Source organism: Nuphar pumila, chromosome 3 (assembly GCF_984573655.1).
Source record: "Nuphar pumila chromosome 3, dmNupPumi1.hap1.1, whole genome shotgun sequence".
Taxonomy (NCBI): Eukaryota; Viridiplantae; Streptophyta; class Magnoliopsida; order Nymphaeales; family Nymphaeaceae; genus Nuphar; species Nuphar pumila.
Genome location: NC_143251.1, coordinates 76,499,083 through 76,511,156, shown reverse-complemented (window position 1 = coordinate 76,511,156; position 12,074 = coordinate 76,499,083). Strand labels below are relative to the sequence as shown.

Sequence of the window (12,074 nt, the reverse complement as noted above, 5' to 3'; positions counted from 1 at the left end):
AGAAAACAAAATTTAAATAATGTAATCATGACTTTATGAAGGCTTTTTAAGATTTTCAGTGAAAAACAACCCACAAAATACCATAAATTAATTAGTTTAAAATTTATATATTTATGACAAGAAAAAGATGAACTAACAAACTATGCACATTTGGTTGAAGCAATTAACAGGAAAAGCAAAATAGTAGTAGTTCCACCATAATCTGAACTTAGAATAGATAAAAAAAGATTTTTTATATGCAACCTCAACCAAAAGATGGTGAATGGTTAATGAATAATCATTGTCACGCTCAATAACAAAATTCGATATCATCATTGATTACACTAACATAAAAAATCAGACAAGAAAACTTTAGGTCGCAATTGGTTGCACACATTTATCGTACCAACAAATAGAAATTTTGATCCAATGCAATTTTAAAGAAAATGGGCGCACCCAGATAGACCCTTCAAAATCCCACAGAAGCAACAAAAACAAATTAACGCAGAGAAAGAGATCAGATGGTAGTGCATGTTATAGATTCATCACTCTGTTACAAATTTGATTGGGTTTAACCATCACCACGTCTCCCCAATTCAGTACCCCAAATTGAAAAAAGATTTAACGTACAAAATGAAGAAGCTCGCACAAAGAAATAGGAAAGAGCGAAACAAAAAAAAAATCCTTTCCAATGTACAGAACTCAGGGCTAGATTTTCTACTTCTACAGAATAAAAAGGGCTTTTGGCTGCAGCTTCTCAAAGATGATATAAAAAAAGAAAATGAAAATTTACCTTCTTTCTCTCCTTTGCGGCGACTGTGAGTAGGGATGATACAATATTTTGTCGAATAAGATTTAGGGTTAGGGTTAGTAAGTTAGTAGTATATATAAACATGATTGTTTTGTAATTTTATTACTTAACTTAGGGTATTTTAGTAATATTATTAATGGGACGGGGCGGGGCGGGGGAAAGCCCCGTTGTCCGCCGGTCCACTGCCATCCCTAACCCTAAGCCTTGGGCAGGTTACAAATTATAACTCAGACATGTAAGACTAGAATAATTGAATCAAACTATCGATTAAATTATAATAAATCAAATACTAGTGTTCCAAATATCAGAGTTTACAGAACTAAAGAAAAATAATAAAGTAAATAAAATGATTTAACCCATTGTAAATAGGGGTGGCAAAATCTGACCCGACCCGCCAACCCGCTTCTTAGCCGGGTTAGGGTTTGGCTTAAACGGGTTCATGTCGTAAATGGGTCGACCCGCCTAACCTGTTTATTAAACGGGTCGGGTTCGTGTTAGGGGTATGCCAACCCGCCAACCTGTTTGACCCGTTTAATAAACATTCAACCGCTACACATTCGACCGCTCCTCCATCCAGCGGTGGCTCGACACAAGCCACCGGACGTGCCCTATCACCTAGACCCCTCTCCCTGCCCGCCTGACCCTCATCCCCAACTACGCCCTCCGCTCCCTCATCTCCCACTTCGCCCAAGCCCACCACATCCCCCTCTCCCGGACCCTCCCCACAACCCCAACAACGGCCGCCGCCGCCGTCGCCCACTAATCGTCCGCAGTGGCATCTCAGAGGCAAAAGGTCAAACAGTTTGCCTCCATGCTCGCCTCGCCTGACTCCCCTCACTCTTCCAAGCTCGACGCCCTCTCCCTCCTCCTCCGCCCCTCCAAATACGACTGCAACTTTCGGCAGCTCCTCACCTCTGTCGTGCTCCTCTGCGCCGCAGACCCCCTCCTTCAGGACACCGCCCTCTCCGTCGTCTTCAACCTTTCCCTCGACGACGACAACAAGGTAGGGCTCATGGCTGAGGGTGTTGTCAGCCCCATTGTGTCCGCCCTCCACTCGGGCTTGCAGGCCACTTGCGCACTCTCCGCCACCATCATCACGAGCCTTGCCATCGTGGAGGTGAACAAGGGGACAATTGGCGGGTACCCAAGCGCTGGTAGAGCTCCTCAGGGATGGGAATTTGAAGGGGAATAGGGAAGTGACCACGACGCTCTCGACACTTTGTTCATTCCCGAACAACAAGCAGCGGGCGGTCGATGCTGGCGCCGTACCCATTTTGCTAGCGCTGGCTGCTGCAGAGGAATCGATGGAGCACTCTGTTGAGGTGCTCAACCTACTCTCGAGGTGTGCCGAGGGACGCGAGGCTATTCGAAAGTGCAGGGTCAACATTCAGGTGTTGGTCGGGATCTTGTTATCGGGTCGACCCGTTTAATAAACGGATCATCGTGTTGTATCGACCCGACCCGTTTATTAAACGGGTTAACCGTGTCGTGTGGGGTTACCCGTTTAATAAATGGGTCATGTTCGTGTTTGCCACATCCGACCCGTTTAATAAACGAGTCGGGTTTGTGTTGAGGTATTCTGACCCGCCGACCCGACCCGATTGCCACCCCTAATTATAAATACCTTAAATTTTCTTCGTTCATTCCTAACACCCTCTTTTCGCAGATGTCAATCCCTTTAAGAGTCAAACCCCTGGGTCCAGTCTAGTTTGGGTATCATTTCATCCCTTTTGTTAAGAAAATTACCATTTTACCTTTAGATCCTTGTTAGTTAGACCCATTCAACCTTCTTTTAAGCTCAGAACAATTAGAATGACTGTCATTTCTAGCTTCTCTAAGCTCACGATGAGCGAATCCTGTTCATTTCTGTCCATTTAAGCTAAAATTGGTTCATTTTCTGAGAAATGATCTCAATTCTAGCTTGAATTCCAGTCAATTATTTTTTAGTATGTCAATTTCAGTTAATTTAATTCCCCTGAGTCTAACTTGAGCTTACCAGGAGTTCAAGTGTCTCTATTTCAATTCAAATTCATTTTCGATAGTGTCAGAGTCTATTTTAGTCCATTTCAGCTAAAATTGAACTAAATCCAGTAAGTTGAGCTAGTGTTTGAGCTTCTGATTTAGTTCATCTCAGTATTACCGACCTTTATTCTAGCTCAAACATAGTATAGTCTTGTTACCCACTTCACTCCAGTGGTCATTTCTTGCCATTTATCTGAGAATTGTGCCATTTCTCAATCATTAAGTATAGAAATTTGGTTGAGTCAATGTTATTTTAGTTTATCTGAATTTAGAAACCCTAGGATTCATTGTAAACCAGTCGAGACCAGTTCAAACCTCATTTTCAGTGTCACTCCATGCCCTGTAGGGGCAAAATCATTTCTTAGTCATTTTGTCCGAAACATCATTTTATCATCCTCCAAGCTGGTACAACTCCCAGTCTGGGCTCGAATCGATACCTTTCCTGAAAATTTTAGTTATATCAAAGACTCAATTCATATTTGGACGGGATCCAACATTGGATCTGATGTTCAATTATCTTTTTTTATCCGCAAACAAGAATTGTTAGTTCTTTGTCTCTGCCAGGGGTCTGGGACTTCAAATCCCTCATCCCGGGTCTGCATTTGGCATATTATTTTATGTTATTTTGTAGTAATTTCATATCATTTCTTGTCATTTTATCACAATGAATGTCATTCTCGAGATCCGACACTCTTATTTTTCAAAATCTCAAATCTATATCCGATTTTAAAACCTTTATTTCGAAATAAATTTCAAAAACCTGGGTTTTAAATCGATATTTGTCATTTGACCAATTCCTATGGCTTTATATTCATTTATTTTAAAGTATTTTCTTAGAAAATCGATATGGATTCGTTTCAAACTCGCTTTATAAACCAATTTCTAACTTTGTCAAATTTCTTCGAGTGAGGCCCACTCTGTAGGGGTGCAAACCCTATTTTTTCCATCTTTATTTGATATCATCTCATTTTCATGTCTTACATATTTCAAAAATACAAAAATATTAGTGGGTCTAGGTGCCTTTTTGAAGTTAAAAAAAAACATTTTTAACCCCTTTATTTTCTCCTTTTTAAAAAATCATTTTTTTGAAAAATCAAATGAGGTTCACATTAGGTGGCGTTACATTTGAATGTATTTAGGTTAGTTTAGGTGAGTTAGTGTTCTACTTAAATTAGAAGTTTGAAAAAGTCAAAATTGATTTTAAAACTCCATTTTCACCTTAGTATTTTAACTTTGGTTTTTAGCTTTTAATTAGGGTTTTAAAAACCAAATGTGGGTCCACATTAGGTGGCGCGGCATTTGAGATTTTTAGGAGTTAATTAGGTTTAGTTAGTTAGAGTTTTAATAGGTTGAAACTCCCAAGGGAAATCGCCCCCCCTTGTTTTGTTTTTTTTCGGAACTCTTTCAAGTAAATCCAACTTTTAATTAAGAGTTCTGAAAAATCTATAAAAGAGACCCATAAGGGGGTCAACCAAGCATCTCTCTCTCAACTCTCTCATTGTTTCTCTCTCCCTCAAGCTCCTTTAACATCTCCTTCCTCCATTGAAGCCCCAAGGTAAGGTTTTCCTCTCCTCTTTTGTTAATTTTTTTTTATTTTTTATTGATTTTTACATTAAAACCCCATTGTCGCCCCCTTTGTTGAAGCTTTTTCTTTTATTTTTGTTCAAAAAACCCTACATGATTCAAGATGATGATCTATTAATCATCCATAGTGTTTCACACATTTTTACTCTGTTAGAATCATTTATAGTGTGTTTATTATGTTAAATGCTCGAAAAAGATCGAGATTCAACCTCTCTATAGGTCGAATCTCTCTTTTAATGGCTAAATCAAATTTTCAACCATACTTCCCTGATTTTTTTTGTTTATTTCATCATATTCATGTTTATTTTTAGTTGTTCATGCATTAAATCATGATTCATATTATTGGTTACACATTTTTTATGATTTTTAGCATGCTTAATCAATTTATTTTGTTCTAGGGTTTTAGATTCCATACGTATAATTCTGGCCATCTGCTAATGCAATTATTTTATCAGTCTATATTCGTTAAATAATCTTAATTTTTTATAGTGAAATCATGCATATTCCTACGGTTCTTAAAAAAAATAGAATTTTTTAAGGTATGTAACCTTGTGTGCAAAAATCAAAGTCGGAACCTGTTTTCTGAGTTAGAAAAATGCTGTGAAAATTTAGGAACATGTTTTTGAGGTCATATCTCCCTCATCGAAGATCGTATCAACAATCTATAAAAAGCAACGTACTCTTCAGAATGTCAACTTTAATCTGTGAAATTTTTATAAATTTCTACGGTGAATTTCTATATTTTTTTTACCCAACAACATTTGTATTTCTTGAACCAACAGATACGATTCAGAACATGGGTCAACTTGCCGAAACGATTTCTCCCTTACCGGAGATCGTATTGACGATCCATAAAAATCCACTGATCCATCTACATGTCTATTTTCTATGCTGTAATTTTTATAAATTTTCACCATTGATATTTTCTTGAAGCTTTCAATCAGAACCTATATTTCTTGGTTGACAGTCTTGATTCGAACCACGAGTGATATTACCAGAATGATTTCTGCTTCATGAAGATCGTATTTCTGATCCATAAAATGGTTTTTTTTCGTTGTGATCTCTAGTTTATCTCTATAAAACTTTAGAAATTTTAGTCGTATCTCTCTAATGGGAGATCATATTCTAGATCTGTAAAAAGGGATATTTTTTTCATCTGTTTAGTTTCTGCCTGTTAAATTTCATAAATTTTTATTATTGTTTGATATTCGATTCTGGTCTAACATTGTGACAGGTACGTGACCACATGTAAAATAACATATTTTTTTATAGTTTTATTCAATAATTATATTCAAAATAATCCCAAAAATATAGTTTTTGTTTGTATTTTAATTTTAAGGTTATTATAAGTATTCATGTCGATTTTTATGAATTTTAGAATTCATTTGATGTGTTATTTAGTTAAATCATAAAAACAAGATGCCCGTGGAGTTTCGATTTAACCGGAACATGGGCAAATTTTATTCTTTTTATATATTTTATTATTTATTATTTTTATATTTTTAGAGTTTGATCATGTTTATAATCATATCAGGGTGCTCTCCACCCAATTTGGCATTGTTTTGAATCCGTTTGATCCCCGGATTAAGCGTTTTACAAAAATCTTTTCTGAAAAACCCTGTTTTGCAATTAATATCAATTTTAAGGGTATTTTTGTCATTTTTTCTAAATTCTGAATTTCAAAGTTGTATTTTTTTATTATTTATTCAGTTATACATCATCCATTATATTATTTAATGATTTTTTATTTCAAGAAAGCATGAAAAAAAAGCTTATATCTGGATAAATCCCTCAGTTCCATATATTGTCGGATAAATCTCGAAAGCCGACATTTGTCCACTAACAAGTTTGCTAATTTTATAGAGACACTTAAGATTATATTTTTCTTTATTTTCCTTTTCTTTTTTTTATTTATTTATTATTGATGTAAATTATAATATTGGAATAAGAATTTCCTTTTCTGCTTAGGTGAGGGTTGTATTTGCATATAGTTTATTTTTAATATTAATTATGTGATGGATGATGATTCATGCATATTTTAATTTCACCACGGTCAACATGAATGACATGTGCACTCGATTCTAAGGAGTTAATAAACTCGGTGGAGTTTGTATTTGTGGCCATAGTCAGAATACGAACGATATCCAGATTTATCATTTCCCTCTAAGTTATAAATAACCTACACTCTTAGGCTATCTTCAGAAATCATTGCATATTTCAAAGTTTTTTCAAGTATTTTTCCTTTTAGAATCAAATGAGATTCATTCAATATATATTTATGGCTATAGTCATGGATATATGTAGAGAATTTATTTCATCTAAATTCTATAAGGCACAAAAATCTTTTTGTTAATGATTTTCCATAAATTCTTCAAAAAATATTTTCTCAAATTGTATTCATGCATCATAAAAGGATTTTACAAGGCCACACACACATCCTTTTGATTAATCCAAGAGTTCAAATATCAGAAAAATCAATTTTCTCAAAGTCACCTGGATTTTCTTCAAAAATCAAGTTTTTCAAAACATCAAGACTTCCTTTTCTTCAGAAACCGATTTCCTCAGAATAGTTTCTCTTTTCAAAAGTGTTTTCTAAGTCCAGAATCGATTTTCTCGAAGTTATTCTATTTTTTCTCTCAAAACTGATTTTCTTAAAACATCAAAAAAAAATTTCTTCAAAAATCGATTTCCCTTTTCTTCAAAAGTGTTTTTCCAACCCTGATTCACGATTTTATAATCATTTCACTTTTCCAAGAAATTCCAAAATGTTCCAAGCATACATCACATTTTCAGTCAAAGTTTTTCAAAGTTCATAGTATATGCCTGATTTTTTGTGCATTTAGGAATAAAACATAAATTTAGATAGTTGAGTAAAGCAAATCACATGATTAATCCTTGGTTTAATTACCTCTGGTTATAGCGTCAGAAATGGTTGAACCTCGTACCGACAGGCGAGTTCCTTTTTCGTGTTTTTTTTCAAAATGGAGGTGGGTTATTTTCAAAACTTTTTCAAAGGTGAGTTTGACTTGCAAAAGGAAAATTTTGCAATGATAACATCTATCCAATAGTCTAAAGGAGTGTGACCCTCTTGACGTCAGCCCGAGCCTCTTGTCATCGTCCTCTAGCTTATTCATTCCTTGAAATATTAAAATGTAGAAACATTACCTACAATCCTAGTAGAAAAATACCCTATACACATGCATGAAAAGAACGTAAATACATAAATCATACATCTTTCTCAATGCAAATAAATCATAGCATGTCATAGCGTATAAACTCAACAAAATTAATGATCACAACAATAATATTTTGATCATGCAGGTTTATATATAATTTATTCTTACAATCAAGTAACGTACCTGCATCATATCATCAGTAATCAAGATCACAATCAAACAGATCCATATATGCCAACATATTCATGAATTAGAAATTATACATGACATCCTTATAATTTTAAGCCAACATTCAATGAATCATTTAATTACTTGTGAACCTAATCTAATGCATTGTTTCTCTTTTCTTTCCTGAAGGGTACACACTCAGTACCTAATTCTGACTCAGCAATCAGATGTGAGTTTATTATATTATTTATTTTAATGAATCCATAGATTCAAAGAGCCAAACCAAACATCTACTAAAGCAAGCTTTAATCGAGAGAGAAATTTAATAGTGCTCTATGTAATCGATTCCTACTCTACAAAGCCTAATTTCCTACCTAAGAAAAATTGACAGCCCCAACCCCTTACACAGACGACTTGGAGCATAAAAGGTGTTTATGTCCTCAAAATATGTCAGTTGGCATGTATACCTCTACAAAGTAGGTCATTAAAACAAATGAGCTACTCGGTGCTATTTACATTGGGTTCCATTATAACACCATATTCAACAACCCCGAGCTCGACTATGGGCAACTCAAACCATGGCCTTATAATGCAAAAACCTACACCCTCCTACAGTCATTGAGGTATCCTAACATAGCTCATTTGAACCTAACTCAAGGTATGTGCTTTCTTGTAAGGAGCACCCAAGAGTCCAATTAAAGTGTGCATGCATATGAGCATGTTTAATATAACCAAACTAGGTACTCACAGGCACCTATTGGTTTCACCGAACCTAACTCTCATTCGAGCCCATGTATGCATGCCCCCACATGACTTACAACATATCACATGCTACATACCACAACCTATAATACATGAAACTCATTTCAGTTTAGCATGAATTATGAATTTCATAAAATAACACATGCATGCTTATGCATACTACTTGGCCTAATTATCATGCTTAATTTTCATGTTTAACATACAATCTCATATGTTATCATGCACAATTAATTCACATACTTACACACAACATATTTATGACAAATCTCACATAAACATATATATGATTAACATCTTATATCATAATCAAACATATAGTTTTAGCAAAATAGATTCACAAGTTAAGATATTATCTAAAATCAAGAACTGTATAACATCAGAACTTGCATGCTGTTTATAGGTTTGACAGACCATCAAAACAAATAGATATATCTCCATAAAAATTAACAATAGTACTAATCCAAGTGATAGATCTCAGAAAAATGATTTCATTTGCCCGTAAAAAATCATGGACCCGAGACTATATTTTTGTTCTTACAGAACTTGTGAGAAACTTACTTTACAAAGAAGTAGTTACCAGACCGAATCCAAGAGAATTTCTTCCTCCCAAATTTTCTGACGATAGCTATACTTGTTAGCTTTCAAAATCATCTGAGTTTACCAAAAAATTCTATCATATGATTTTTTTAGATTTTCTGGACCGAACCTTTTCTGTGATAGTTCTAGATCCAAATTTCCTAAAGAATCCTGAGTTTTACATGATTTGTGTGAGTCCTCGAGATTTATAAAAAACAAAACATATTTTTCTTCTATTTTTTTTTCAAATCTATTCATATGATGCACATAACATATCCAAAAAGTAATCATAAACTCAAAACCATTAATTTATTATTTTTTTTGCAAAATTAGCTATCAAGAATCACTCTGCACAGATGACATAATTTTTGTCTTGGGTTACAACAACCATAACCCTCACTTTCGTACCACCAATAAAGCCTAATTTTTTTTGAGACACCTCCAGATATTTAAAAGGTCTTCATAAATGGGTTTGGCCATTGGTGATCTGATTTGAGAGTTATATTTATTTTACCATAATGAGTCGATCAAGAAAATCAAGACAGCATGGAAAATACAATATAAATCATGATAAAAACAAGAATGAACATAAAATATTTGTTTTTAATCATGCATCAACACATGGACAATATGTAAACATCATCTACAGTCATCAAGAGACGTCATATGATCATAACGCATGCTTTAAAATCTAAAATATCAAAATAAATCATGATTTTTGCATAAAATAACTACTTTAAGATGTTAGCATGCAAAAACACTATGAAACATATAAAATAAATTTGCAAAAATATGATTCATACTATAAACACATGAAAGAAAATAAATATATATTCAATCGTGCTGAAAACAAAGATATAACCATCTAAAATTATGTAGGAATACGAAACTATGCGTTTCACATTACTCGATTTCCCGATTGAGCTGTCCGGGCATAGATCTACCAAAAATGATTTTGTAAATCCATTTCAAAGCATGATGTTGAATTAAAAATACTTTTAAAACTTTTTTCAAACTTATTCCAGATTTGATCCACTATGGATCAACTCATAGAATTGGCAAGACGCATGATTTATGCGTTTGCATCCGATCTATGCTACAACTAGGATGAATCCTACCTAAAATGTGTTGTTGGATGTACCAACACTTTAGTCTCCTAGTTTAGTACATTAGAGCAACTTCAATGGCTGCTGAAAATGCTTTAAGAAAGAAGAAAAAGAAAAAAGAAGAAGATAGAGAATTCTAATGAGAATGGGAGAGGGAGGGAGAACTAACATTTTTAATCATCCTCATGTGAGCCTCTATTTATAGATAGACTTAACCAAAAGTCTCATCTATAATATAAGAGTTAATATTTATTAAATTTTTTTGTTAATAAGACAAGAAAATAAATTATGGGTCTTAACTCATTAGATTTCAAAATTAATTAAGCTAGAGAAGAAACATAAAGACTTCTTACCCTAGCTTGGGCTCTAGTGACATCATAACCTTTCGAGAGGCCTGCAAACTCAAAGACTCAATATAATTTGACGTTTAAATAGTCTATTTGATTGCTCTTAAAACATAGATCGTCATGAAAGTCTTAGTTAATCGTTTGCACACAGATCAACAAAAAAATTTAGTTGATACTGAAAAATATTGATTTTTGATCTACAATTAGGCATAAACTTTGGTCAATGATAAAATGCTCAAATCAACACCAATTTGGGCATTTAGATAATCGATTTTGATGCCCTCAAAATGAAGAACGTCAAGGTCAACTTTGATTTAATAGGTGATCCACCGATCGGCCAAAATTTCTGTTAAAACAATAATGATATTATTCAAAATGTCCCACGTCCAATCCAATGAATTTAGATCCAAAAATCTTGAGTTATATCCAACCCAATTTATCCCTAATTAGATCCAAATATCATAAATTATATCCAACTTCATTAGGTTGGATCCAAATACCATTAGTTAAATCGATTACGTAATTTAAGGTCTAAATCCATATTGGACCCGAATGTTAGGATTTATTTTCAAATCCAATATTCATAATCTAAACATATACAAATCATTTACTTTATTGTTTAGTCCACATATTTTAAATTTTACATTTATTCTTGCAATGTTCTTTATAACTTGAGACTTAATTTCATAATAATTTGAAATCAAGAAAATCAAGAAATTACTCTCATGCTATAGATGTATATAAAACTCATTATTTATTCATTTTAATTGTCAAAAAAAATCTCGAGTTTTACAATCCTCGACAAACCAACAAACATGCCCTAAGAGAACACCAATTTCAAGAATTAAACATATATAAACCTATATATGAGGGCCTTTGACAAGTCAAACTGAAATTTTAAACCAAAATTTTGTAAAATATCCAAAATAGATGTTTAGGGCCTATTTGGAATCTCGGTGCTGGGATGACCGTTCATGTATTTGGTGGTTCTCAAGTAAAATCTTGGTCAAACAACCTTTGGTGGCCATGTTTGGAATTTCGAAGCTAGGATGGGCGTTTATGCATTTGGGATGGGAAGTGAGGCCCTTTCTCCTTTGGGTTTATAGAGTTTATGCATTTGATGAAGCTGCAACTGTCAAATCCATGACTTAGTTTAAATACAAAGGAGAAAGGGCTTCACTTCCCATCCCAAATGCATAAACGCCCATCCCAGCACAGACACCACCAAGATAGTTTGACCAAGATTTTACCTCAGGACCACCAAATGCATAAACGCCCATTCCAGCACTGAGATTCCAAACAGTCCCTTACATTAAACCATGGATTTGGCAGTTGCCACATCTTCAAATGCACAAACTCCATAAACGCCCATCTCAGATACATATTCCAAACAGGCCCTTGTCTTGTACCAGTGATGTTGGCTCTTGATGCAGGAGCGGAGCAAAGCCAACTGATTCGGATTTATTTTAGTTTAAGGAATTTTTTGTTATTTTGGATCTTTATTTTTGGATAGTGGATAATTATATTTGATCCATATTTTTTT

The 12,074-nt window shown here is 34.2% G+C and overlaps 1 non-coding gene across 1 annotated transcript; it reads right to left on the bottom strand.

Moving 5' to 3' along the window:
- Window positions 1-490: 490 nt before the first annotated feature.
- On the bottom strand, window positions 491-571 carry LOC149843048 (small nucleolar RNA Z195/SNORD33/SNORD32 family). Its single transcript, XR_016431279.1, has one exon. It is a non-coding gene; the product is annotated as a small nucleolar RNA Z195/SNORD33/SNORD32 family (small nucleolar RNA).
- Between the last annotated feature and the right edge of the window lie 11,503 nt (window positions 572-12,074).